Source organism: Lycorma delicatula, chromosome 4 (assembly GCF_047948215.1).
Source record: "Lycorma delicatula isolate Av1 chromosome 4, ASM4794821v1, whole genome shotgun sequence".
Lineage (NCBI taxonomy): Eukaryota > Metazoa > Arthropoda > Insecta > Hemiptera > Fulgoridae > Lycorma > Lycorma delicatula.
In genome coordinates this window covers 1047378-1074344 of record NC_134458.1, presented here as the reverse complement: position 1 = coordinate 1074344, position 26967 = coordinate 1047378, and the positions used below count along the sequence as shown (strand labels likewise).

Sequence of the window (26967 nt, the reverse complement as noted above, 5' to 3'; positions counted from 1 at the left end):
TGAACAGCATGACAAAAAACGACATAAAACTGAAGTTATTAATAATAGAGTTTCAGATTAAAGTAATTTTTCTTCCAAGACATGTGTAGCTAATTATCGGCTCTTTCCTGGAATAATAGGAATAGCTGATAATAAATAGCCGCATAAGGAATTGGAAGAAAGAATTTTGTTAATCTGAAACCGGTAGTCAAACTTTAAACCTTATATACTCATTAATTAAAAATTAAATGTAAAAAAAACATATTCGGAGAATTAAAACTAGAATTCAGATTTTTAAAGGAAGAAAAAATGGAACAGGTTAAAGAGTCGGTTTTTCTCCAATTTTGTTTTAATCGTTTTAAAACAAATTTTAACTTTTCCCTTCTACAAAACGATTCAAAATTTATTTATATTTGTGATTATAAGCTCAAGTTATGTGAACGCTTCCAAAAATTCTACTTATCTTTTGATCTCAATGCGTTTAATAAATACTACATGTTAATTAATTCCTAACATTATATCTTGTCATATTTTTTACCATTACCTAATTATAACTAACTCAACGGCGGGAGGGAGGCTTGGGTAAGATGATACCCTAGTGCAACTACGTACAGTTTGATGATTCCACAACATTGTGCATAGTAAGATCCTGGAAATTTAAACTTATAAAGTAAAATGGTAATGGCCGAATGATGAATGGCCTAACAAACCCCTGGCCAGCCTAATTATACAGTGAAAATATTTACGATTCTTCTTTTATATGTAATAACGTTCTTTTAAATCTTTGATTCTCAAACTTTTTCCCGCTGCTCACATTAGAATCAAAACTTTGCTAGCGCCCCAAAATTTTTAAACTTAACCATCCTTAAAAAATAATAATTGCAATTACTGTTTTTAAGATGCGCTCTTAAAAACAGTAACGTTTAAAAACAATTAGTGTTTTTGAACGTGGCATATCCTATTTCCGAGTTGAAACTTAGATTTTAAATGAGAGCAATTATAATGCACATTTAATCATATTTAGAAGTATTTTTATTAAAATTAGTTTCAAAAAAATTACAATTGTATCTATACTGTTATATAACAACAATAATGATAGCGCATTCAACATAAATGGCAGAAAGGCTCCTGGAATAGACGGAATACCTGTAGAATTACTGCGCAGTGCAGGTGAGGAAGCGATTGATAGATTATACAAACTGGTGTGGAATATTTATGAAAATGGGGAATTTCCATCAGACTTCAAAAAAGTGTTATAGTTATGATACCAAAGAAAGCAGGGGCAGATAAATGTGAAGAATACAGAACAATTAGTTTAACAATTAGTCATGCATCAAAAATCTTAACTAGAATTTTATACAGAAGAATTGAGAGGAGAGTGGAAGAAGTGTTAGGAGAAGACCGATTTGGTTTCAGGAAAAGTATAGGGACAAGGGAAGCAATTTATAAAATGCCGAATAGCACAAGCTAAACGAGCCTTCAGTAAGAATTATAATTTGTTTACATCAAAAATTAATTTAAATGTCAGGAAAAGATTTTTGAAAGTGTATGTTTGGAGTGTCGCTTTATATGGAAGTGAAACTTGGACGATCGGAGTATCTGAGAAGAAAAGATTAGAAGCTTTTGAAATGTGGTGCTACAGGAGAATGTTAAAAATCAGATGGGTGGATAAAATGACAAATGAAGAGGTATTGCGGCAAATAGATGAAGAAAGAAGCGTTTGGAAAAATATAGTTAAAAGAAGAGACAGACTTATAGGCCACATCCTGGAATAGTCGCTTTAATATTGGAAAAAAAAAAAAAAATTCAACATAACAATACAATAATTAAAACAAAGCTTTCGATTGAAAAATTTTTTGTATGTAGTAGGTATTTAATTTTAGTTTGAAAGATCAGGAAAACATAATTTTATCCTTTTTTTTTAATCAGTCATTGCCTTCATCGACCGTCTGAACAACCCCAATCTTCTTGGGCCCCGTGAATGCCTCCAGCGCTCACAAGGGAGCATTATCACCCGCTTTGAGAATGAATGTTAAACTAATTGTTTTTTAATCGGGTACAAAATCTTGAATGTTAATTTATAACATTGTAATTCAATTTCTAAACTTGCGGTTGTTTTTCTTTATGGATTGCATATCTTATTTTACTGCCAATAAGTGTTAGTTATGTGCTGTATTTACATATTTTATTTTACAAATTTATTATTTTTTCCTTAGAAATTCCATTGGGCTTTCGAACAGTATAAGACTTCAGGCAAAACTAATGTTCTTTAGCGTGTTAATTTCACTTTTTTGAGCGAATATAATATTTATAAATAACACTTCATGATGCTTGTATCAGAGAATTATATAATCCAGCAGAAGTAAACGGAACATGAACGGGTAAGATCATAGGTGGTTCTGTTACTTAATTTGTGTTAAGTTAATGTGTAGCATTAAGTATCTTCAAAAAAATGACTATGTAAAGGCAATCATTATTTAAAAAAAAAATACTTTTCAATGTTTATTCATTGTAATGAAATGTTTTTAAATAAAATTATTTTCATGAAGACATTCTTTCAGATAAAACATTGTTCCAGTAAGATACAACTCTGAATGAATTCTTAAATGTAGTATATTGTTTGTTTTGAAGAAGCCGCTTTTGTTGTAGTTTAAAAAAAGTTATAGTTAAGAAAAGTTTTATAGTTTTAAAAAAGTTAAAGTCTTAGGAATTCTTGAGAAAAATTGTTAATTTTTTGATAAAGTTATTTTATTTGGCTTTTTAAGCCGGATAAAATTATAAAGTGAATCTGCCGAAGATCTTTTTTTTTTGCCATTCCAGATAAATTTGGTAATTACAGTCGTTCAGTTGTTAATTACAATCCAGTTGTCAATGTAAAAAGATGTAAACTAATAAATAAAATAATGTACAGAATCAATAGTCAAGAGTGTTATAACAGATTTATTCAGTTTTGTTTTGATAAGCTAAACTACATTTCAAACGTTATAACGTATCCTGTTATTTTTATTTCGTTTTGTTTGCAATTAGACCTTGAAAGGATCCACCAGGCGTAGTCCAGAGTTCTTTCTTTTCCAAATTGTTTCAGTTTTCCCTAAACTTTTCTCTCCTTCTTTGGTCCAGTCACCGTGTTTCATTTTCTGTTTCTTTGGAAATGTAGATTCAATCCGCTAGTTTTCTGAAAGAATTCATCAAAAATTATTTCTTTGGAAATATTTAATAATTCGAGTTCTTCAATTGAGAATTTCAATCGATCCTCATCGAGAACTTGCTTATTTGATTTTCTTTTTTCAAAAAAAAGTTACATATTTGTTTTATTAATTTAGTTTCATCCGTTCCATTCAAGTGACCGTAAAATTTAGTTCTTTTTCTAATTCCATGACTTTTCAAAAATTGTTTAATTTATAAATATCATCTCAATATCTTTGAGTTTTCGCAGTAGAGTTTTCTTAAAATAATTTTTTCGACAATTACTAGATTTTCCTAGAAGTTCTGTATGCCTTCTGTACTATACAAAATGTCTGGAAAACCATGGTTTTGTAGTGTTTTTGTTTTTTAATAGAAATTTTTTATTTTATGTTTCTTTAAGATGAAAGCCACTTTTCATTTTTTGTGTTCTGGAGATTATTTCTTTTTTTTTCTAATACATTTAAAGTAATGATTTTACGTAAGCGTTTCAACTTTTTGATTGATTCTTCTGAAATTTTCATGATTTGCATCTACTTTTATTATTCGAATCCATTATATTAAATTTATAGCTTGATTTTGTTTGCACTTTTTTCTGATTATTGAAATTTCATTCTCCCATCTAAAGTTTTTTCCAAAGTTACCATGTCATCAGCTAATGGTAAAATGTAAACATTTAGATGTTGACTTTAGTATTTTTTTTTTACAAGTATTTGTATTTTCATATTCTATTCTTCAATCGATTTTTCCAGAGCGAAATTGAACGATGTGTCATCTTGTCTTACTGTCATTTTTATTTGAATGGGTTTCGAAATTCAACCTTAAATTTTAACTTTTGAGTATGTTTATTTTATAATGCTTTAGTGTTATTGACAAATTCTTTCAATATTTTAACTAGAGCTTCTATTGAATATTCCTTTAGTAATCTTAGAAATATAAATGTTAATTCCGGATCTCTAATTTTTTGGTATGATTATTATCATCTTATAATTATTTTTTTTTTGCAGAAACTAGTTTTTTAGATTTTTACGTTATTTATTCTCAAACTATCTATGGTGGAAATATATATCTTTTAAAACTCAGCTCTATCAAACCAGCTGATATTTTAAATTTAACATTTTCAATTTTTATCTTCAGCAAATAACTGTTTTTTATTGGCTTTTAAAATTAACTCGGGTACTACTTTAATCTAAAAGAAAAAATCAGATTTCTAGATTTTCTCATTTTTTACAACCAGACATAAAGTGTCAATCGCTTTTGAAAACTGTAACAATTCTCAAAAATACTTTTTTTTTTTTAAATCAAAAATATCCCGTGTAAGTATATTCCAACTAGTAGTATTTCAATTACAATAAATAGAATTCAATTGAGAATTATTTAGACAAATTTAAGTGAAACTTATGAAAAATCTATATTTTTGTTTTCCTTTTGAAAACTCATATTTTATTTTTGGTTAATTGAAACCCAACCGCTAAAGAACATCAATATCCACGATCTAGTACAAATACATATTAAAATAACTGGCTTTACTAGGACTTGACCGCTGGAACTCTCGAATTCTAAATCAACTGATTTGGGAAGACGCGTTCCCCACCAAACAACAAACTAATTATCGTGTTATATTTTCATTAGTTTCATTCATACTGTACAATCTACAGTAATAGTAGCATTATATTATGAACTTTGTAGACTTAACAAAGTAAATTGTTATACTGGACGAGACATAAAATAAAAACACAAATATCAGAATTGATAATTATTAATTTTATTATAATAATCAAACAAAATGTTAATATTTTATCAAATACAATCGTAATACATTACAGTACTGAAGAAGTTCAAAGGAATAACATAAACAGTAGTAAATATAATAAAATATTAAAATGGAAATAATTAGAATAAAAAATTGAAACTAAATGTAAACCAGCCTAAATGTACTTACGGTTGATTTCATCAATACAAGGAGTTAAATTAAGAGCCGGTTGCGAAGGACACAATGGACAATAATATTGGGATTCTTTTTTGTTGTATGCGCACTCGAAATTCATCGGTTTCCATTTGCTGTGAAATATGAATTGGGGTCTTGCCAATGCCTCTATAAACTGCTGGTTCCAGCCTTATTTTCTATCGGTTAATACAGATTAATTTTTAATAAGAAGTCAGTAATGATGTTCTTACACTTTATTTCACCTCATCTATCCCACAGCTGATACAATTTTTAATAAAAAAAAAACTAACACAATCGACTAGAAAAATGCTGTAAGAGTCCATTGAACATTAAAAACATGAATTGTAGCGGTTATAATATTTGTAATCCATTGTACACCGAATAAGTATGAAAGACTGATTTAAATCAGTCTTTCATACTTCTATTCATTAAAAATAAACTGTTTTCCTTTAGCGAAGGATGAACTAATGCACAAAACAAGTGAAGAAAGCCATATTCCATTGCAAGTGATAAATTTGTTGAAAAATTAAATACGCCATTTGTGATAAACCCATTTCATGATTACTGAACTAAGTGAAAAAAAACATTATTCTCAAAATACACAAAAATACATGTTTATTATTTATGCTACTGAAAAGAAATTATATTTATAAATAAGATATTAATTTTAAAAAATGAAGAAAAAATTCTGTAATATATATTCAATGCTTTATACAGGCTAAGATGTAGATCAGATAATCAGGATTGTACAACAATAAAAAACGTAAATTAAATCATCATCATTTATTGACACTAAAATTATATATACAAAACATTAAATTCATGACTAGCTCCATTACTTATATAATAAAATATAATAAATAATTTGTTAAATTAAAATAATTAATTATGGTAATTAATAATTAATTCAATGAACCATAATTAATTTTAAATAATATAATCACTGAAGGAACAATTAACTTCATTAATTATGAATTGCACACTATCTAAATTTTAGGGCGCAAATAATTTGTGAACAGTACATAAGCGTGCATTAAAATATACAATTCATTTTATATTATATAATATCACCACTAATAGATTAAAATTAACAATAACAATTAAAAAATAGTTTATTACTTCAACTTTTTCTGATACTTTAAAAAAGCATCTGCATCTAAAATGCAATAATTTGTGCTCTTCTTATTTCATCTGCATGTACTTCTTTTATAATTTATTTAAAACAACATTTGTGTATATTATCAATACAATTAAATATCTTTATGATTAAAATATAATATTTATTTATAGATAATTATTAATTAAATTACACTATTTAAAATTTCTATTAAAATAATCATAGTATTAAAATATGTTTTTTAAATAATCATACATATATATATATATATATATGTATATAATTTATTCTACGCATCATGTAATGAATAGACATTAAATAGTTATGGTTAACGTTTTTCTGACATACATTTTTTACTACCTTATTAACATAATATAAAAGAAAAATGACAACTTTCAAAATTAAGATTATTTACTTCTTAACAATAGACAAATTGTTAATCTACATTAACAGAGAATAAATTTCATTACCAACATGTTATTCTCTCAATTAAATAAAAAAAAATCAAAATAATTATGTTTTTATAAAATACATCTAAAATACTTTTTTATAATACTCAACTTTTTTAAAACAATAGTAAGATCTCTCTCAACCATTCATCTGGAAGTTTGTGGGTTTGAATCCTAGTTAGACTTAGCATATTTGCAAAACAGAATATTGTAACTATAATATTCACCCTCATATTGTAACTATAGGATATAAGTTCTTATTTTTTTTTTATACATAAATATAAAAGTAGTTTCTTTGTAACACATTAATTTAACTGTATTCCAGTAATAAATTGTCAACCAATTGTAAACATACCTACTTTTTGAAACAAGATTCAACAACTGGTAAGAATCTAGAATTATTTAATCAATCCCTTACCTATTTAATTTATATATGTCATCATAAAAATACACATATATAAATAATAATAAAAAAAAACAACAAAAACTAGCCAACCCTTCCCTCCTAATGTCAAAGAAACTTAAACAAAACATGTCAAACAAGAAACTAAAAAAGTATTATTAAAAGTACACGAGAAAATTTACTTAATTGGTTTATTTTTTAACGATTAATTTTTGAGAGAGATGCTCCTGCCAACTGTGAGCTGTAATATGTTTTCTGCAAGTAGAAGGATGTAGCACTGATGAATTCTACTGCATAATGAGCCTAGTGTTTGGTGAAAACACTTGGAGTAATGGTAGTATATGGGAAGGTGTAGGGAATTTAAAGAAGGGCGAATGGACATCCATGATGAAGGTGGGCAAGGATCCAAGTCTGTTGCTACTGTTTGGCTGGTTGAGTGTGTTGATGATTTTGTCCGTGACAAAACGGAGGTTTACGATAAGTGAACTTTCTGCGAAATTCCCAGAGATTCCAAGGTCTTCTCTGTACACAATTGTGACTAAAGATCTAAGGTACCAGAAATTTGTTTCATGTTGGGTCCCAAAAATTTGAGTGACGATCACAGTGAATGTCATCAGCCTTAAAGTTTCTCATGTTACAATAATGAGGAGGAGGGTGTTTTTAAAGTCTATCACTACCAGCAATAAAACTTGGATCCTGTGTCACAATCCACAAAACCAAAGAACAGTCTAAGCAGTGGATGCAAACTTCTCCAAACAAGCCAAAAAAGTTCGAACAGACACTGAGCAACAGGAAAACAATGGCTGTAGTTTTTTGGAACAATAAATGTGTCTTGTTGGTGAACTTTATAGAGCAGAGGACAACATAACAAAGGAAGTTTATTGTGAATCTTTATCTCACCTTTGCAGATCGATCCAGAACAAACTAGGAGGCATGCTCTTGTCCGGCATGGTTTTGATCCATGAGAATTCATGATCGTACTGTGCCAACATGATACAACATCTTCTCAAACAATTCAAGTGGGATGTTTTCAACCATCCAACGTATAATCTAGACCTAGCACCTAGTGATTTTCACCTCTTTTGAGAATTGAAGGCACGGGTGGGTGGACAACACTTCACCGACGAACTACTTCAGGAGGCTGTCAAGACGTACCTTACCTCACTGATGGCAAACTTCTTTGAAGAGGGCATCGGAAAGCTGGTGTCATGATACGACAAATGCCTCAACTGTTTTGGTGTTTATTATTGTGTACAATTAGTTTTTGTACATGGTTTCTGTTGTTCAGCAGCTATTGTGTATTTGTGTAGTAGGTGTTTACATTTTTATTTTATACATGACTTGTCTTGCCAAGGCAAAACAATTTGTAAGATTAAACAGGGTTTTGGAAATGAAGCTGTACAAAGATTAAAGAGTGGTATTACAGTTTTCAAAATACCAAAAATTCAGCTGAGAGTAACTAGCACTAGTAGATAGTCAACAAGCCAAAATCCAAACCTCATTAATAACATGCAGAATTTGATAATGGAAAATAGTTAGCTTACTGTCCAAGAAATTGCAAATGACATTGAATTAGTAATGATTCAACACAAAAATTTAACAGATGATTTAGATATGCATAGAGTGGTTGCAAAATCTGTCACAAAAGTGCTTTCATTTGAATAGGAAGATATACATTTTTATACTGCACAGGACGTTGTAAAGTCCAACAGTAATACTAACTTTCTTATGACCATAATTGGTGATGAATATTGGGTGTATGGGCACAACCCAGAAATAAAAGTTCAGTTGTCACAGTGGAAGACACCATCATCTCCCAAGACTGAAGAAATTAAGTTAGGTGAGGAACAAAATGAAAACGATGCTGGTTTTTTTTTTACTATCGTACAGCTGTGTATCATGTATATGCATCCACACTGTCAACAAACAGTACTGTCTGGAGATTCTATCATCATTGTGTTGCAAATCAGGAAAAAAGGACAGACCTGTGGGAATACAATGCAACGTGGGATAGCTGCACCTTGATAACAAACTCACATTTGTCACGTCTAACCCAGGATTTCTTGTCAGAGACAGAATTCCTCAGGTTTACCCGTCTCCCTATTCAACAGAAATAACTGCTTATGATAGTTTGTTGTTTCCTTAGGTTGAAGAAGCTGCTGAATGAATGTTTCCTGATTTAACAATTGGAAGTACATAATGACAGATATGAGAGCACAGCTGGTAGCCGTTCTAAAAGAGCACTGCAAAAATGTTTCAAGCAAGGGAAGGATTGTGGGAATAGGTTATGGAGTCATAAGAGGTCTACTTCATTCAGACATGGCATTTTCACACACACTACAAATCATTTTGTGTATTGAAACAACCACATGAAAACTGCAAAATCAATGTTTTTTGTACCGCTAATGGCGCGAGTGGTAGCACCTTGGCCTTTCATCCAGAGGTCCTGGGTTCAAATCCCGGTCAGGCATGGCATTTTCACACACCTACAAATCATTCATCTCATTCTCTGAAGCAATACCGAATGATGGTCCTGGAGGTTAAACAAAGAAAAAAAGGTCTACTTCAAAGAAAACTAGGATTGGGAGCTACTAGATAAACTATTTTTCTCAGACTTTATGCACGAAAATTATAATTCATAGAGAAATGAATGGTTAAGGATTTTAGCATAAACAAGAGTTAAATTTTGGACAAAAGTAACATATTTTAATAATTAAAAAACTTTGTTAATTTCAACTACCCATCACTTAAAATACTACCAATTCTGTGTATTAACTTCACTGAAACAGCCACATGAAAACTGCAAAATCAAAGTCTCTTGTACAGTAAAGGAAATATGAATGGTTAAGAAGACTGTCAGATTATCTAATAGAAAAACAATAGATAAATGTGCAAGTATAGATAGTTCATCCAACAAAGATCATCCTAACATATTAGCTGAAGCAATACAACCAGGTAAATACTCAACTCATTTGATATTCAGTGTCAATTAAACGGGTCTTTATATCAACATATGCCAATGTATACAATAAACATAAATGCACGGATGTACACTGTCAAAAAAGAAAAAAAATATGCTTGGTTTCTATACAAAGAAAAATTGTCTAAACAGATTTTAACATAATTCAGAATTCAATTGTCTAATTAAAACAATATAATGTAATTTCACATTAAAATTTTACTGAAGAAGGATCTTGTTGAAATTGCCCTTGCAAAAAAAATGACTGCCTGATGTTACTTTTAACTAAGAAAAATTCCTTAGAAAAACATTTAAAAAAAAAAATCAAATGATTACAAGCATAATTAACATTAAAAACCTCAAATCAGGAAAAAGTACAGTAAATAGTATTTACTGTGAAATCTCAGTTTCAATAAATTATATAAACATCATAAATATTAAATTAACTACAATCCAAATTATGAAATTTTTCTTGTGTGTGTAGACAAGTTGACTTTGGTACTATACATTTAAAATTGAATGCATAGAACACACTATAAAGAAAAATTATCCTAAAAGTTAAATGAACGCATTTTCTAAGTTTAGATATTTTAAACAAATGTTTGAAAATTATATAAATGTATGAAATTATATTAAGAATGAAATAAAATATTTGCCAATTTAAGCTGAAAAAAAAGTTATACAACTGATGAAAAATTCTACAAAGTAATATTACCTGGGTTCTGAATTTTTATATCAACTGATTGTGAGATAATGGTTGGTTTTTTAAATGCTTGCACAGTATCAGGTTTTGAAGAAAATGATTTTGATCCTGAAAAAAAAAATTGATTCTGAAAAATTAAAAATTAACACGTAAAAAATTGGTGACCATTATAAAATTCATTAGAAATGTGATTATAGACATGAAAAATAATTAATTAGTATTTATTTAGGAAACAGAAAAAGGGATGCAAAATGAAAGGTATACAGCTAATCCATAAAAAAGTGAATTCAAACTGAAAAATAAAATGATAAATTTGAACTGAGAAATAAAGAGTATGTTCAAAAGAAGATTCATAAAAATGAAAATGCATATAACATAACATTCAGAGTATAACATAAACTCTGTTTAGAAAAATTTGTTACTACTTTCAATCTGGAATTATAAGTATTGTTGCAGTCATGTTAGTAAAAAACATGAGATAATCAAAAGACTATAACAAATGCATGAAGAGCTTTAAAAAATTAACATAATCATCCATTTTTATTTATTCATTAAATTTAAGTGGTCTAGAGGCAACTTTAGGCAACTATATATATATATATACATTAATGTACATTGTTTAATATACACAAACGAGTACATTACAATAATTTTTTTTTTTTTGGTCTTCAGTCATTTGACTGGTTTGATGCAGCTCTCCAAGATTCCCTATCTAGTGCTAGTCGTTTCATTTCAGTATACCCTCTACATCCTACATCCCTAACAATTTGTTTTACATATTCCAAACTTGGCCTGCCCACACAATTTTTTCCTTCTACCTGTCCTTCCAATATTAAAGCAACTATTCCAGGATGCCTTAGTATGTGGCCTATAAGTCTGTCTCTTCTTTTAACTATATTTTTCCAAATGCTTCTTTCTTCATCTATTTGCCGCAATACCTCTTCATTTGTCACTTTATCCACCCATCTGATTTTTAACATTCTCTTATAGCACCGCATTTCAAAAGCTTCTAATCTTTTCTTCTCAGATACTCTGATTGTCCAAGTTTCACTTCCATATAAAGCGACACTCCAAACATACACTTTCAAAAATCTTTTCCTGACATTTAAATTCATTTTTGATGTAAACAAATTATATTTCTTACTGAAGGCTCGTTTAGCTTGTGCTATTCGGCATTTTATATCGCTCCTGCTTCCATCTTTAGTAATTCTACTTCCCAAATAACAAAATTCTTCTACCTCCATAATCTTTTCTCCTCCTATTTTCACATTCAGTGTCCATCTTTGTTATTTCTACTACATTTCATTACTTTTGTTTTGTTCTTGTTTATTTTCATGCGATAGTTCTTGTGTAGGACTTCATCTATGCCGTTCATTGTTTCTTCTAAATCCTTTTTACTCTTACTTGTATAGAAAAAATATAATTCAAGTTCAATGAAAACTTGAATGAGAAGAGCTGAAACTAACAGATGTTGAGTCCAGCTGCTAGTCTGACCCTCGTTCTCAGTCTAGTAGCCTCTATCTCACTAGGAAAATATAAAAAATGAAAAAATTCACTTTTACTTGCATCGAGAGGACTTTCTTATTATAGATCATGTTTTTATGTGCTTTTAGGAAAAAAAAAACTAATTTTTACTGAAACGTTCAGAAAGATCTTCTGCCCAAATATATGAAATGCTACTGTATAAACATGGAATTAAGGACAAGGCAAGCTTTAAATACATGATCTGTAATGTAGAAGGGGGATTTTAAAATGAATCTTATACATGACGCTTGAGTTGGGAGAGATTTTTATCAATTTTGATTTGGCCAATTTTTGACAACTGCATGCAAGAAAGTAAACTAAGTAGTTACGTTATTATCAAATATGTAAAATAGACAAATAACACAGATAGCTAATACATAATTATGTTACAAATGAAGGTGATGTAGCAATTCATCCTTACAGAAGACTTTTTAAAAAATCTGCTGTTAACAAAGATACTTTTTATTCTAAGTTTGAATATCTGGTGAATTTAGTAATTTTTTATTTTAACAAAATAATTTTTTTAAACTTTTTTTTTAAAAGACATTAAAATTATGTCAAGGGTCTGCAATATCTAGAAGAGTTAACTAATGTTAAGTAATCTTTAAAGACAGTAGTATTATGGCTTATTTTAAATCTTCCATTTCTTAATATTACCAGGTAACCAGCAACTGGTGATGGTCGTACGCTGTCATCTGGGTTTGATTTACTTTCATACTGAATTACTGAATGTTTCATATGCAATAACATGATTTCAAGAGCATTTTATAGCTACTTCCATTAGGTAAAAACACTTCAAGCCTTCAACTCCTACATCATCATGGATTTATCAACTGATCTGTCTTTTAAATCTTATTCATAACTGAAATTCAAATTTATCTATCAAAAGGTAAGGTTGCATCACACTTATACGCTACATTTTACTCTATTAAGAAAAGCTTATTCTCACTTGAGGGGTTTCTACCTTAAATGATTAAATGAGAAATTAATTTAAAAAAAGAATCACTTGAGCAATTTCTACAAAAACAGTAAAATTCCATTCCTATCTATCCTATCTCCAGATATTAGGTTAAAGTAACATGTGTGAAAAGTGGGATAAGTCATAATGACTGAAGTTATACAATCTATAGCATTAATATTAACATTTTCAATGTGAATGTTATATCATACAATATTTAACAATATTCTATCATAAGAAATAATTAAAGGGTTAAAATACTCAGTTTTCTTGATGCAGTATTCAAAAAATTATATCGATAATCTGTTGTCTGTATCTTACACATTACATGTTATGTTGTCATGACGCAAGGTTATTTTAATAAATGCAATACAGTGTTAAGAAAACAGTACTGTAAAATGTTTGCTAGTCACAGTACCAAAAATTGTAGTTGCCCCATCAGTTGTATATTTATATGTAAATATACGTTCATATAGAAGAACAATTGCTAACATGTACAGGAACCAAACAGCAACAATAACAATTGAAGAACATAAGAAAGAAGCCCTAATAAGAAAGGGAGTCCGACAAGGATGTTCCCTATCTCCGTTACTTTTTAATCTTTACATGGAACTAGCAGTTAATGATGTTAAAGAACAATTTAGATTCGGAGTAACAGTACAAGGTGAAAAGATAAAGATGCTACGATTTGCTGATGATATAGTAATTCTAGCCGAGAGTAAAAAGGATTTAGAAGAAACAATGAACGGCATAGATGAAGTCCTACGCAAAAACTATCGCGTGAAAATAAACAAGAACAAAACAAAAGTAATGAAATGTAGTAGAAATAACAAAGATGGACCGCTGAATGTGAAAATAGGAGGAGAAAAGATTATGGAGGTAGAAGAATTTTGTTATTTGGGAAGTAAAATTACTAAAGATGGACGAAGCAGGAGCGATATAAAATGCCGAATAGCACAAGCTAAACGAGCCTTCAGTAAGAAATATAATTTGTTTACATCAAAAATGAATTTAAATGTCAGGAAAAGATTTTTGAAAGTGTATGTTTGGAGTGTCGCTTTATATGGAAGTGAAACTTGGACGATCGGAGTATCTGAGAAGAAAAGATTAGAAGCTTTTGAAATGCGGTGCTATAGGAGAATGTTAAAAATCAGATGGGTGGATAAAGTGACAAATGAAGAGGTATTGCGGCAAATAGATGAAGAAAGTAGCATTTGGAAAAATATAGTTAAAAGAAGAAACAGACTTATAGGCCACATACTAAGGCATCCTGGAATAGTCGCTTTAATATTGGAAGGACAGGTAGAAGGGAAAAATTGTGTAGGCAGGCCACGTTTGAAGTATGTAAAACAAATTGTTGGGGATGTAGGATGTAGAGGGTATACTGAAATGAAACGACTAGCACTAGATAGGGAATCTTGGAGAGCTGCATCAAACCAGTCAAATGACTGAAGACAAAAAAAAAAAAAAAAAATATACGTTCACAATATTATTGTAAATGTGTTTCTAATAGTGAAGTATGTATTACGTGGATATACTGTATGGATGTAATACATGTACTACATATACTGTATGGATATATTTGAGCCTCAACTTCATTGCCTTACTCTTCATCAAATAAAACTTATTTAGATGAATACGTTTTTATTTTGTAAAGTTATTCCATATTACTTAAGCAGAAAATTTTTTAAATGAAAAATCCATTCGGCATAAACATTTTGAGGATATTTAATTTTTTTTTGTTCTACTGTCATCATCACTTAGCATTGGATTGAATTGGAAAAATGAAAAACAGATGATTAGGTAATAGCCTGATATCACTCTAATGTTCAAGACATTTTCAACCAAAATTCAAGAAAATTAAACTTTTTTTCTCAATTCTGAAGTTTGGAACAAATTAAAGCTTTATAATTTGAAAATTACAAATAATTCTTAAGTCTGTAATTTGGTGGTGACCTCTAAAATTTAAGATTAGCAATTATCAGCTTTTTGATGGTGATATTTAAAGTTGATTTCAGAATTATTTTTGTTTTAGATTATTTTGTTGTTATAAAACATATTTATTGACTTCTGCCAAACTGTTTAGGATGATAGTTCATTAAATAGAGTGAAAGTTGTTAATGGCTGCTATTGATTACAACTGTACGTAAGGAAGACAAAATATACAGTAGTAAGCAGACATAAAATTCGTGATGGCTTTTTATCAGTAAAATTTCTCTTGGATAAGTATCAAGTTTTAAACAATTAGGATACTGCTTGAATGAAGATTGTCACACTTCCAAGAATAAAGAAAAAGCCAGATCTGCTTTTCTGTGAATAAAAAATGTCCTATACAGCTATACTTAAATGTAGGAAGAGAAAGATTAAGTGCTGTGTATCGTCTCTGTGCTGCTGGAGGGTCGAATTTTGGATTTAATCAGAAGCATAACTAAACAAAAATGATGCCTTTAAGATGTGTTCTATCAATTACTGGCAATGATTAGGTGAAGATACAAGATTCACTATGAGAATGTACTAGCATTTAAGATTGTTAAGAGGAAAAACCTGGAGTATGCACATAAAGTGAGACATCCAGAGGAGTGCTGGTTTCTGCACCTCATATTTCACGGAAAGTTGATATCCAAGACCAGAATTTCATGACTGAAGAATCTGAAGCATTGGATCAACCATATCTTCACTCCCATCAGCTGTAGACAAGGTTGAAATTGCTCAAATGACTGCCAACATTCAATAATGGACATTGCAGATAAAGAAAAATATGTTTATTAAATAAAACCTATTAAAAAGAATTAGTTCTATAAAATATTAAAAGAAAGGAACCACTAAAACAAAAAGTGACCCATATATATAAAACCTAAGCATTTATCAAATGGGGGAAAAACAAATTAAATAAAAAAATATAACACATACAAATTTACATTATTATAAGATATATATATATATATATATATATATATATATATATATATATATATATGCATATATAAAAGTATATTAAGTATAACAATATTCTTCTACAAGTTTACAACATAACACATCATCACATTACAACAAATTAAAATATCTTATACAATAAAAATAAAATCATTAAATAACACCTGTTCTAATCACAGTAGGAGAGAATTTCAAATAAATATTTAGGAAGTAAAATATTTGCACTGTTCATGGAGGTTTCTTAATTCTTAATAGATATTAGTTAAGTATGTTTCTTGTTGAATTTGATTAACTATTTTAATTAGTTTGTATTTGGGCTGTACAACAATTTAGCTGTGGAGTAATTTGTCGGTTGTGTAAACTGTATACATTAAGTAATTGCCAGACAAGCAATTATTGTTAAGATGAAAATGAAAAATCTTAAAATGAAAAATATCTAGCATTTAATTAGAAGTTAATAACTACTTAAAATTATTAAAATAGAATAATAATTAACTAAGACTGAAGCCAATTTTTACCATAACTGAATTTATAGCCTGAATCACTAATATCTGAAGGATAATGCCTTCAGCAAATAAATGTATTTGTTATGCAATAATATCAGGTTATTACATTACATTTCAAGATTCATACATTTTTTCTAACGATAAATAAATCGAAGAGGTTCATTTTGGACAAACATAAAGAAGACATAACAAAAGTTTTAAACACTGAACATCACACCAAAATAAAATAAAAAATTAAATACATACGAGTTCTGTAAACTTTTTATAACATCTCTTATTCTGGCAGTTTCTTGTGTATATTTTTCAATAAGTGCTTGTTCATGGTCAGCTGTCTTCAATTCACTTTGTAATACACTATTTAAATATGATCTAACATCACTAATTTTCACTGATTTCCAGCTGCATACTGCATCTACAACTTCAAGTGGTGATAGTAACCGTTCTTTTTCTATAAAAACCAAAAATAATCAAGCTTTAATGAAAAAACAATATGAAATTCTGTTTTGTATTTAATTTAAAATAAGGATCTATAAAAATGGCAGAATGACCGATAGACTAACCTATTCGGTTAATGCTACGACCATGTTTTGAAAAGTATGAGAGAATATAAAAAATGAAACTACGAAGTTAAAACTAACAGTTATAAAACATATAACTTGAAGATACATTTGGGAGCTAATTTTACAATACTGATGACTGAAACAAATTTCATGTACATAAAAAACAATAATTTTATTTTTCTCTTATCTTGTTTGAATTTTCAGTAACACAAATGTGTCTGCCAGCTCACATTGAATTTAGCTATGTAATATAAAGCAGTGCATTATTTCATAATTTAATATGATTCCAATTTCATAGCTCTCTTTCTAATGATTCACTGTTATTTTATTTTAATTCAGTCCATTGATCAAGGTTATTGTTAATGAAATTACTTTCTTCTGTCAGCTTTAGATAGTTAGTTTTTGTATAAAAAAAAAATTCATGAATTCATCAAGCTATGATTGCAGATGAATGCCTGCTGTAAACTTACATAGAAATTGATTTCAGAATTGTTCCATCAATTCAACCTGTCATTCATTGAAAATGCTTACTTGGATAGTTTAAGGTAAATAGAATGTGTGTTAGAAAATGTACTTGAAGACAGTTCATTTTGAGAAAGAGTATGGGTTCAAGAGAGGCCATTCTGGCGATCAGGCTAACTTTAGAAGACAGGTTTAAACAAAAAAAGCCATCTGCATTATATTTATAGAGATTGAGAAGGCATTTGATAATACAGAATTGAACAAAATGTTTAATATTTTTAAGAAAATTGGATTGAAATATAGGGAAATAAAACATATATAAACTAAGCAAAAATCAGGTAGCATGTTATAAGAATAGAAGATGAGGCTCCTGATTCAAAAAGGGCTCAGATGAGTCCTGATTCAAAAAGGAGCGAGTGAACAAGCACTTCTGGTAGAATGACCGATAAAGTTACATTGGTTAACATTGTAAGCATGTTTTGAAAAGTATTCATGCCAAAGAAATGGACAAAATTTGTAAAGTTCTGGGGGACTAAACAACTCTGGAAATTAGAAGACACAATTCAGGAATTAAAGATGAAAATTGAGGAGGAAAAAATGATGTTAAAATTCACAATTTTTTTTGGGCAAAAACCAAGGTGAGTAACAAGCCTGAATGGCATGGATTTATTACTGCTAGGGGAGAAATTCAGGCTAAGGATAAATAAGAGTAAAATAAAAATAATGAAATATGACAGAAAGGAGGATAATAAATTAAACATTAAAACAGAATATAATAAACAAACTCATAGAATCTTACTACTTATGAAGCAAAATTAAAAAGAAGTCCAAAATGAAGTAGAAATCAAAAGCAGACTGGAACAAGAAAAGGCAGCTTTTATGAAAAAAATAAAACCTGCGAGTCAAATATATATCTATGAATTAGAAAGAGATTCTTGAAATTTTTATTGTAGAAAGTAGTAGCACTTAATAGTTGTGAATATGGACATAGGAAAAGCAGAAAGGAAAAGAATATTAAGATATCTAAGTTTAGTTTGGTGACAGTGACAGATAGCGGTGATAGAAAACAAGATTGGGAAATATAAAAGAGATAGTTGATCATGTAAAATTAGAAAATATGTTGAGGTTACAAAATCAGAAAAGTTAGAATAGAATTGAGAATTTCATCAAATCAACTGACTGGTGACTTAAAAAAAACAAACAATTTCTGTATTTGTTTTCAGATTTTTTAGGGAATCATGCTAATGAAATGGATAAAATTTCAAGTTTTTAACTCTGGAGAATACATGAATAAAGTTTTATTCAACCAATGTACATTGGAGTAAACTCCAATGTAAATATATGCAAATATAATAAAAACAGTTTGTGATGTATTTATAACATTCATTGATGAAAACGTACGAGTTAATTTTCTGTATGATTTTAGAGCGGCGATGCATTAAGATTTGGGGAGGCCTTTTACATCATCAAATATTAAAATTTCTGATTATGCAGTCTTATTTTGTAGACTTGAAAATTTCAGCTAATATGATTATTGATAAACTTAATCAGTTAAATACTATGAGTACTATGAGTAGCTAGTTATTATACAAAAGATGTCAGTAAAGTGGGTGCCAAATATTTAATGTAAATAAGATATGAAAATAATGAGCAAAATCACACTTTTTTTTTATAATAAGTAAAGTGTCTGATATCATTTAAAAGTTAAAAACTATTTTTTCTTATGGTTACTGGTAAAAGGAGGTTTTTAGGAAAAATATTCATAGCAAAAGAAGCTGTGGAAAGACATTCTCTTTTTACAGAAAAATGCATTTGCCACATAAGGTTGACAAAAGAGTGTTTTGAAAAATCTGCAGTTAACCATTGACATTCACCACACTAGTGTATTTCATTATGACACTTTCAGTTACTAATTAAAATTATGCTGGTTTATTAATATTGTGGTTATTGAGCCACGTATAGAAGTATTAATAACAGTTAATAGTACCTATAACACCAAGTATTTCATTAAAAAGATATGGGGGTACATTTGGATTTCTAGCACCGGCCCAAAGTGCTTGAGTCCAAAGACTAGAATCTTGATTACCAAATCTGCGGCAACAAGTAATCACATTCTGGTAATCTTTTTGACATAAATGGTATTGTAATATTTGATGGTACCTGAAATCAAGAAAAATAAGTACATTATTAGTAAGGGACATTTTAAACACTTTACAAAAATTATGTCACGAAAAAATATATTTTTTAATTATTCTGTAAAGTAGTTAATAAATCTACTATAAGATTGTATCCGTAATATTCTGAACTGGGCCCATGAATTTTAACCACTTTTAGTATGTGATGCAGTACTAGGTAGGTACTAGTATGTGCCACGATTGCATGGAGGTAAATGTAAAAATGAGAGCATTGTAACTCATTTGTTATCATTGTACATGTATTGTCAGGAATTTTCAAGATGGATGTAAAAGATGAATAATACATTTGTACAAAATTTTATTCAATCTCAGAAACGTTTAACTCAGTTCAGGCAGTTAATAATTATTTGGAAGCTATCTTATAGATTAGTTCACACAGTTAAGAAACACATACATCTGAAGTGTGATCAAACTCTTAATGTACAGTAAAACATCAGCAGTTTGCAGGTATCAATGTCAGGCTATTTATGAATGTCATTATCACCAATTCCACTTTCAATTCAATGTACAAAGTATATACTGATGCAAATCCGATAATATACACTTCTTGAAATGTATTGCTTTTCTGAAAATGGTTTTGCATTACTACCCTCCAAAATATTTTATGTACCACCTCATATGCTTATTGTAGACAATTTATATATTCCTTGAGAATTAATTATATAATAATTGTGTAGGTTTAATAAAAAAATGTATAGCGTATAAAGCTAATTTTTTGTTAACTCCGCTACAAACAATATATATTAAAACTGTTTTGGTTGACTTTAAAATTAAAAAGTAACACACCACTACACCTAAACTAAGAAGTCTGATATTATAGCCTTTTTAAGCAGTTCTAACACAATTTTTAACTTGAAAATAAAGAACTACAAAAATTAAAAGTTTTCAGTAGTAGATGACATATTTACGTTATTCAACTCATCTCAAGAAAATAACTGCACTTTACAATTCATAAAGTTAATTGTTTAAAATATTTTCTTATTTTTCAAATAAACTAAAAAAATATTTTTCTTTAATTCTAAAACAGGTATTTTTCACATAAAATTCTAGGACAATAATAGAATTTTTAAGGAAATACTTACATTTTATTTTCCTCATAAAGATATAGGAGCCCTGCTCGGAAATTGACAGCTTGACACAAAATGTAAATGTTACCAATTGTTGTTCTATCTCTGTATTTGAACCCTAATTTATTTTTAAATTCTGAACATTTTATTCCAGTCTACGTTATCGAATGTTTTTTCTAGGTCTATAAATTCCAAGTATGTTGGTTTATTTTTCATTAATCTTCCTTCTACTATTAATCTGAGGCCTTAAATTGCTTCCCTTTTCCCTATACTTTTCTTTAAACCAAATTGGTCTTCTCCTAACACTTCTTCCACTCTCCTCTCAATTCTTCTGTATAAAATTCTAGTTAAGATTTTTGATGCATGACTAGTTAAACTAATTCCTAGTTCCTAGGTTCCTAGTTCCTAACTAGTTAAACTAGTTCCTGTACATGTTAGCAATTGTTCTTCTATCTCTGTATTTGAACCCTAATTTTTTTAAATGCTGAACATTTTATTCCAGTCTACGTTATCGAATGTTTTTTCTAGGTGTATAAATTCCAAGTATGTTGGTTTATTTTTCATTAATCTTCCTTCTACTATTAATCTGAGGCCTAAAATTACTTCCCTTGTCCCTATTCTTGAAACCAAATTGGTCTTCTCCTAACACTTCTTTTACTCTTCTCTCAGGCAATAATAAAAATTACATTTACATTTACACATGCCTTTTTATTATTTAAATATCTACCAATATAAGGTTGGGTTGCGATTTATATGGGACACCCTGTATATATAAATTATTAATCTTTGTGATTTTATAAAAAAAATGTTTATATATAATTTAATCAATGTAAAACGAAGTCATGTGGTGTTAACATCAATTTTTTTTTAAGTTAATTGTTAAAAATAATTTTATTTTTTCTTTTTCATTTATTAATAAATAAAATAATTATTTTTATAATTAATATAAAACGTATAAATTCAATATATTACAATGAAAAATATAGAAAAGAAATATATAAAAAATGTAACAAAGAAAGAATTGAACAGTGAATTGAGTTAAAACAAGTTATTGTTCCGAACGAATACAGACAGGCAGAAGGAAAAAACGAATATTCTCTAAAGCTGGGCAGGAAGGAATTTATATATATATATATAGAGAGAGAGGGAGAGTGAGAGAGCGTGTGTTTGAGCGAGAGATCAATAGAGGGGAGGTACAGCGTCAAGGCCAACAGTATCATAAAAAAACTCGGCCTAAGGGTGAGAACAGACAACCCCTCCTTTAATATTCTCTCATCAATTCTCTCTCTTTGTTCCCTTTTACTTGAGAGCATGATGTTTATCACAATTGGAATCAGGTGATTCAAGTAACCTCATAATTTTCTGTTCATATTGTAATCGATTCATTGTATCGCTTATTTTATACCAGATCTGTAGGTAATGTTCAATCAGTGTATTGTAGATAAGTGTACCCCATTTGTTAGAATTCTAAAACACAAATTATATAACAAAAATATGCCAAATAAATTTTCTAAAAAGTCGTATAATGTAAGAATCTCTATATATATTTTAGAATTTTTTAAAAATCTTGTGCAATTCTGAACAAAACACCAACTTTTTGTTATTTTATTCTATTTTCAAGTTCCAACTTGCAGCATCATAACGAACTATGATTCTAACTAGCCTCGCTCAAATTTTTTTACCCTTACGTATAACTCAAGAACAACTCAATTAATCTATCATCCTTTCAAATGCGCAAATTTAGATACAATACTATAGCATATCTAAATTTCAATGAAATTAAAATTACTATAAAAATTAAAATTAGAATTAAATTAAAATTAAAAGTAAAATTTTTTTACTATAAAAATTAATATTTAGTCTAGTATTTTTGGAGAGTTTTGAGCCCAACAGTTTATACATAGACCTGTAAATAAATATTAGTAGACCACAATTTAAGTGAATGGTATTTTCATTCCCGTCCCTACGACTACCACTATGCATTTCTATATAGGTTTTGGTTATGTGACTTCATGAATGTTCTCTAATACTAATGAAATCATTCAATGAATTATTCTGCAATTTTTAGCTGTTTTATATATATTTGAAGAACTTTTCACATTATGTCTCAGTAAAGTATTCTAAAGTATTTTTATTCTTAATGCATCATACTAAATTGTTTCAGCTCTCTTTTTCTCACACATAATCCCTCTCAAAAATTCTCAATCTACTGGGTTTTAGCTTTCATATATTTACTTTGAAAAACAATTGATTAGGAAAGAGCCAATTCTCCCGATGAAATTTTATAATAATTGTACTAAAAAAAAAAGTTAAATATACTTTTGTCCCTGCCGTTGCAGGAGGAGGAAGGTTTTTTGTGTAGCAGATCTGTTTATATTTTGATTTATAAATTTACTCCAGAATGACTGTATCAGTTTTCATTATCATCAAACTCATGCCAATTAAGTACATTGGGCTTATAAAATTATTTGAAGAAAATAAAATTGTAGAAGGTAAACCGGTTTCTCCAAACCAAAACATCAAACATTTTTGAAAATCATCTAATGGAATATCAAATAATAATAATACAGGAAAAATAGACTTCAGATTTGTGTGTTGTTGGGTTTCATTATAATGATATGCTTGAAAAATAGTCATGAAAGTTCAAAAAAAATTATATTTTACAAAAATAATCATGAAAATATAACAAACATTAAATTAGTAAAAAAATTATTATGAATTGGCTATCTGAAAATGAAAATTTGGTTAGAGGAATTATTGGTAATCAGTAACCGCAGTTGAATTTTAAAAATATATTACTTGAATATTATTTTTCCTAAATTTAAAAAACTGCGAATCATCTAATGTTAATATAAAATAAAAAATGATATGATATTACAAGACTTTACTAAACATATTTCAACTGATTTTCCATTCCATAGCACACCGTTTCACAACAAATAGGTACATTAAACTGTTTCTTTACATTATCTCTTCCATTGTTTCATTGTGACTGTGACACATATAAAATACCTAATGTATCAAAAATATCAGTCGAGTTACTTACTTGGAGAGTAATTATGTTTATTACACACTAATGCCCAAGTGGTAAAACGGAGGGTAGGTGTGCTTGTAGGGTTAAATATCAGTTATATTTTGGTGGGTTTTTAATACTGTTTGGAAACCACTGTAATCCTCACTTTCCTAGTAAGCCTTGTACAATAGGGTCTTGTTCTTGAGAATGACTGCATCGTTCTGGAGAGTGGCTTGTAACCCATGTCAACTTACCTACACCTATTATGGTTTTTTTTTTTTTTTTTTTGTCTTCAGTCATTTGACTGGTTTGATGCAGCTCTCCAAGATTCCCTATCTAGTGCTAGTCGTTTCATTTCAGTGTACCCTCTACATCCTACATCCCCAACAATTTGTTTTACATACTTCAAACGTAGCCTGCCTACACAATTTTTCCCTTCTACCTGTCCTTCCAATATTAAAGCGACTATTCCAGGATGCCTTAGTATGTGGCCTATAAGTCTGTTTCTTCTTTTAACTATATTTTTCCAAATGCTACTTTCTTCATCTATTTGCCGCAATACCTCTTCATTTGTCACTTTATCCACCCATCTGATTTTTAACATTCTCCTATAGCACCGCATTTCAAAAGCTTCTAATCTTTTCTTCTCAGATACTCCGATCGTCCAAGTTTCACTTCCATATAAAGCGACACTCCAAACATACACTTTCAAAAATCTTTTCCTGACATTTAAATTCATTTTTGATGTAAACAAATTATATTTCTTACTGAAGGCTCGTTTAGCTTGTGCTATTCAGCATTTTATATCGCTCCTGCTTCGTCCATCTTTAGTAATTCTACTTCCCAAATAACAAAATTCGTCTACCTCCATAATCTTTTCTCCTCCTATTTTCACATTCAGTGGTCCATCCATAAATGTCAGGAAAAGATTTTTGAAAGTGTATGTTTGGAGTGTCGCTTTATATGGAAGTGAAACTTGGACGATCGGAGTATCTGAGAAGAAAAGGTTAGAAGCTTTTGAAATGTGGTGCTATAGGAGAATGTTAAAAATCAGATGGGTGGATAAAGTGACAAATGAGGAGGTATTGTGGCAAATAGATGAAGAAAGAAGCATTTGGAAAAATATAGTTAAAAGAAGAGACAGACTTATAGGCCACATACTAAGGCATCCTGGAATAGTCGCTTTAATTTTGGAAGGACAGGTAGAAGGGAAAAATTGTGTAGGCAGGCCACGTTTGGAATATGTAAAACAAATTGTTAGGGATGTAGGATGTAGAGGGTATACTGAAATGAAACGACTAGCACTAGATAGGGAATCTTGGAGAGCTGCATCAAACCAGTCAAATGACTGAAGACAAAAAAAAAGTGGATTCTATAACTGCCGTAATTTTGTGCCGGTAACTTTCCAATTGTGCCTTAAAAATAACTCATCCCAAAATCTCAGATGTGTTTGGTAATGGCCAAAATCGGACCATCGGGGTGGAAATGGAGGGGCTTTTACAAAAAAATAACTTATAACTTTCTTATTAAGTAAAATATTGACTTCATTTAAAGTTCCTACTATTCTTTGGATAAGGCCCTAAAACTTATCGAAGTAAATTTTTTTTTATATCACCAACCATTGGCCCAAGGGGTTTCAAAGACAAAAAAGAATCATACTTCGCTTAATAGGCAGTATCAAATCGGTTTAAATTGATTTTGGGATGAGTTATTTTTAAGGAACATTACCTAAAACTTTTGTCTGTAACAATTTGTAAAATGACCAACCCTTACGACAAGGGATGACCAAAATGTTGCTGGAATTATAAGAAGATGAGGCTTGTCGTATGCTAAACATGCGAAACTTTTTTTCACGTGCAACCGTTGACATATTGAGTAAATTTTGAAGTTTTTCTTAACTTTAGGTGGAAATCTTTTTTATCTCCTACTTAGCACCGGTGAAATCTACCTCCACCTTCTGGCATGCTAAAAGGGATCTTTTTAATTGAAATTTTTTATTAGAGTTTAGAATTTCTTTATCTTTGTTTCGACATGCAAACAATAAAAGTAAGAAGAAAAACTGAAAACTTGTTTTTATAATAATCTAAAAACTATAACATTTATTCATTGTTTGTATATTTATTTTTTTTTTTAAATATAAATTCACGTGTGAAAAATGTTGTTGCAGGTAAATGGTGTGTAAAAAATTGGAATCTTGTTTTTTAGTAAAATAAAAAGCACGAAACTTTAATCTGCGAGTAGTAAGGGGTGAGTAGAGCATAACATTGTTAATAAAGCACAGGATTTGTTTTATAAAATAATTATATAAAACTTTTAAAATTATATATAATTCTTGGATGACATTTGCACTTTTTTATATACTATTTTAATTATTATATTTGACAACTCTAAAAAATATTTTTATTAGATGATTTTATAATAAAATCACTGCTGTTATGAATTTACTGAAGCAACTCTGTTATCAGATATGCTTCAGCCAAACCTATTCAATTCTAGCCACATATTTTTATTTTATATGGATACTTACTGCGTCACTTTTCAGCAGTTTTAACACTGTAAATCTTTAAATTATACAAAATTTAATTTATATGAGGATCCTATAACTTCAGACCTTATGATGCATTCTCTTAATAAGCATCATCTATATTTGTTTTTCAGACAGACCTGTAATTTTTTAATCTGATAAAAAAAAAGATCCTACTAAGTACCATTGTCATCTCACAACAATTTAGTATACACACCGGTCAGGAGTGATGATGGTGTTACATGCATATTTATTAAGGGATTAATACGAAAATATATGCTGTGAAGTAAAAGAAACGTACAGTGATGATTGTAACTTTGTTATTTTTTGTATCAAATAATCATGTTATTAGAAAAACCTTTATTTATTTTTTTATATTTAATTATTTAAAAAAAAAAAAATTACTGGGAATTCTTTCTTTAAAATGATACTTTACTTTTTAAAAAAACTGACAATGAGAAATGCTTTGAAATTTTTTGTGCG

General features: G+C 29.2%; 1 long non-coding RNA gene across 2 annotated transcripts in view; it reads left to right on the top strand.

Annotated features, from left to right (window-relative positions):
- The window catches only part of LOC142323037 (uncharacterized), a 91333-nt gene that overhangs the window by 52925 nt on the left and 11441 nt on the right, over positions 1-26967 (top strand). Inside the window, exons 3-5 of one of the 2 annotated variants that reach the window (XR_012756009.1) lie at positions 2196-2360; positions 12926-13154; positions 26128-26207. This is a non-coding gene — a long non-coding RNA (uncharacterized LOC142323037). The remainder of the gene's footprint in view (positions 1-2195; positions 2361-12925; positions 13155-26127; positions 26208-26967) is intronic. The other variant, XR_012756010.1, reaches the window with a different exon arrangement.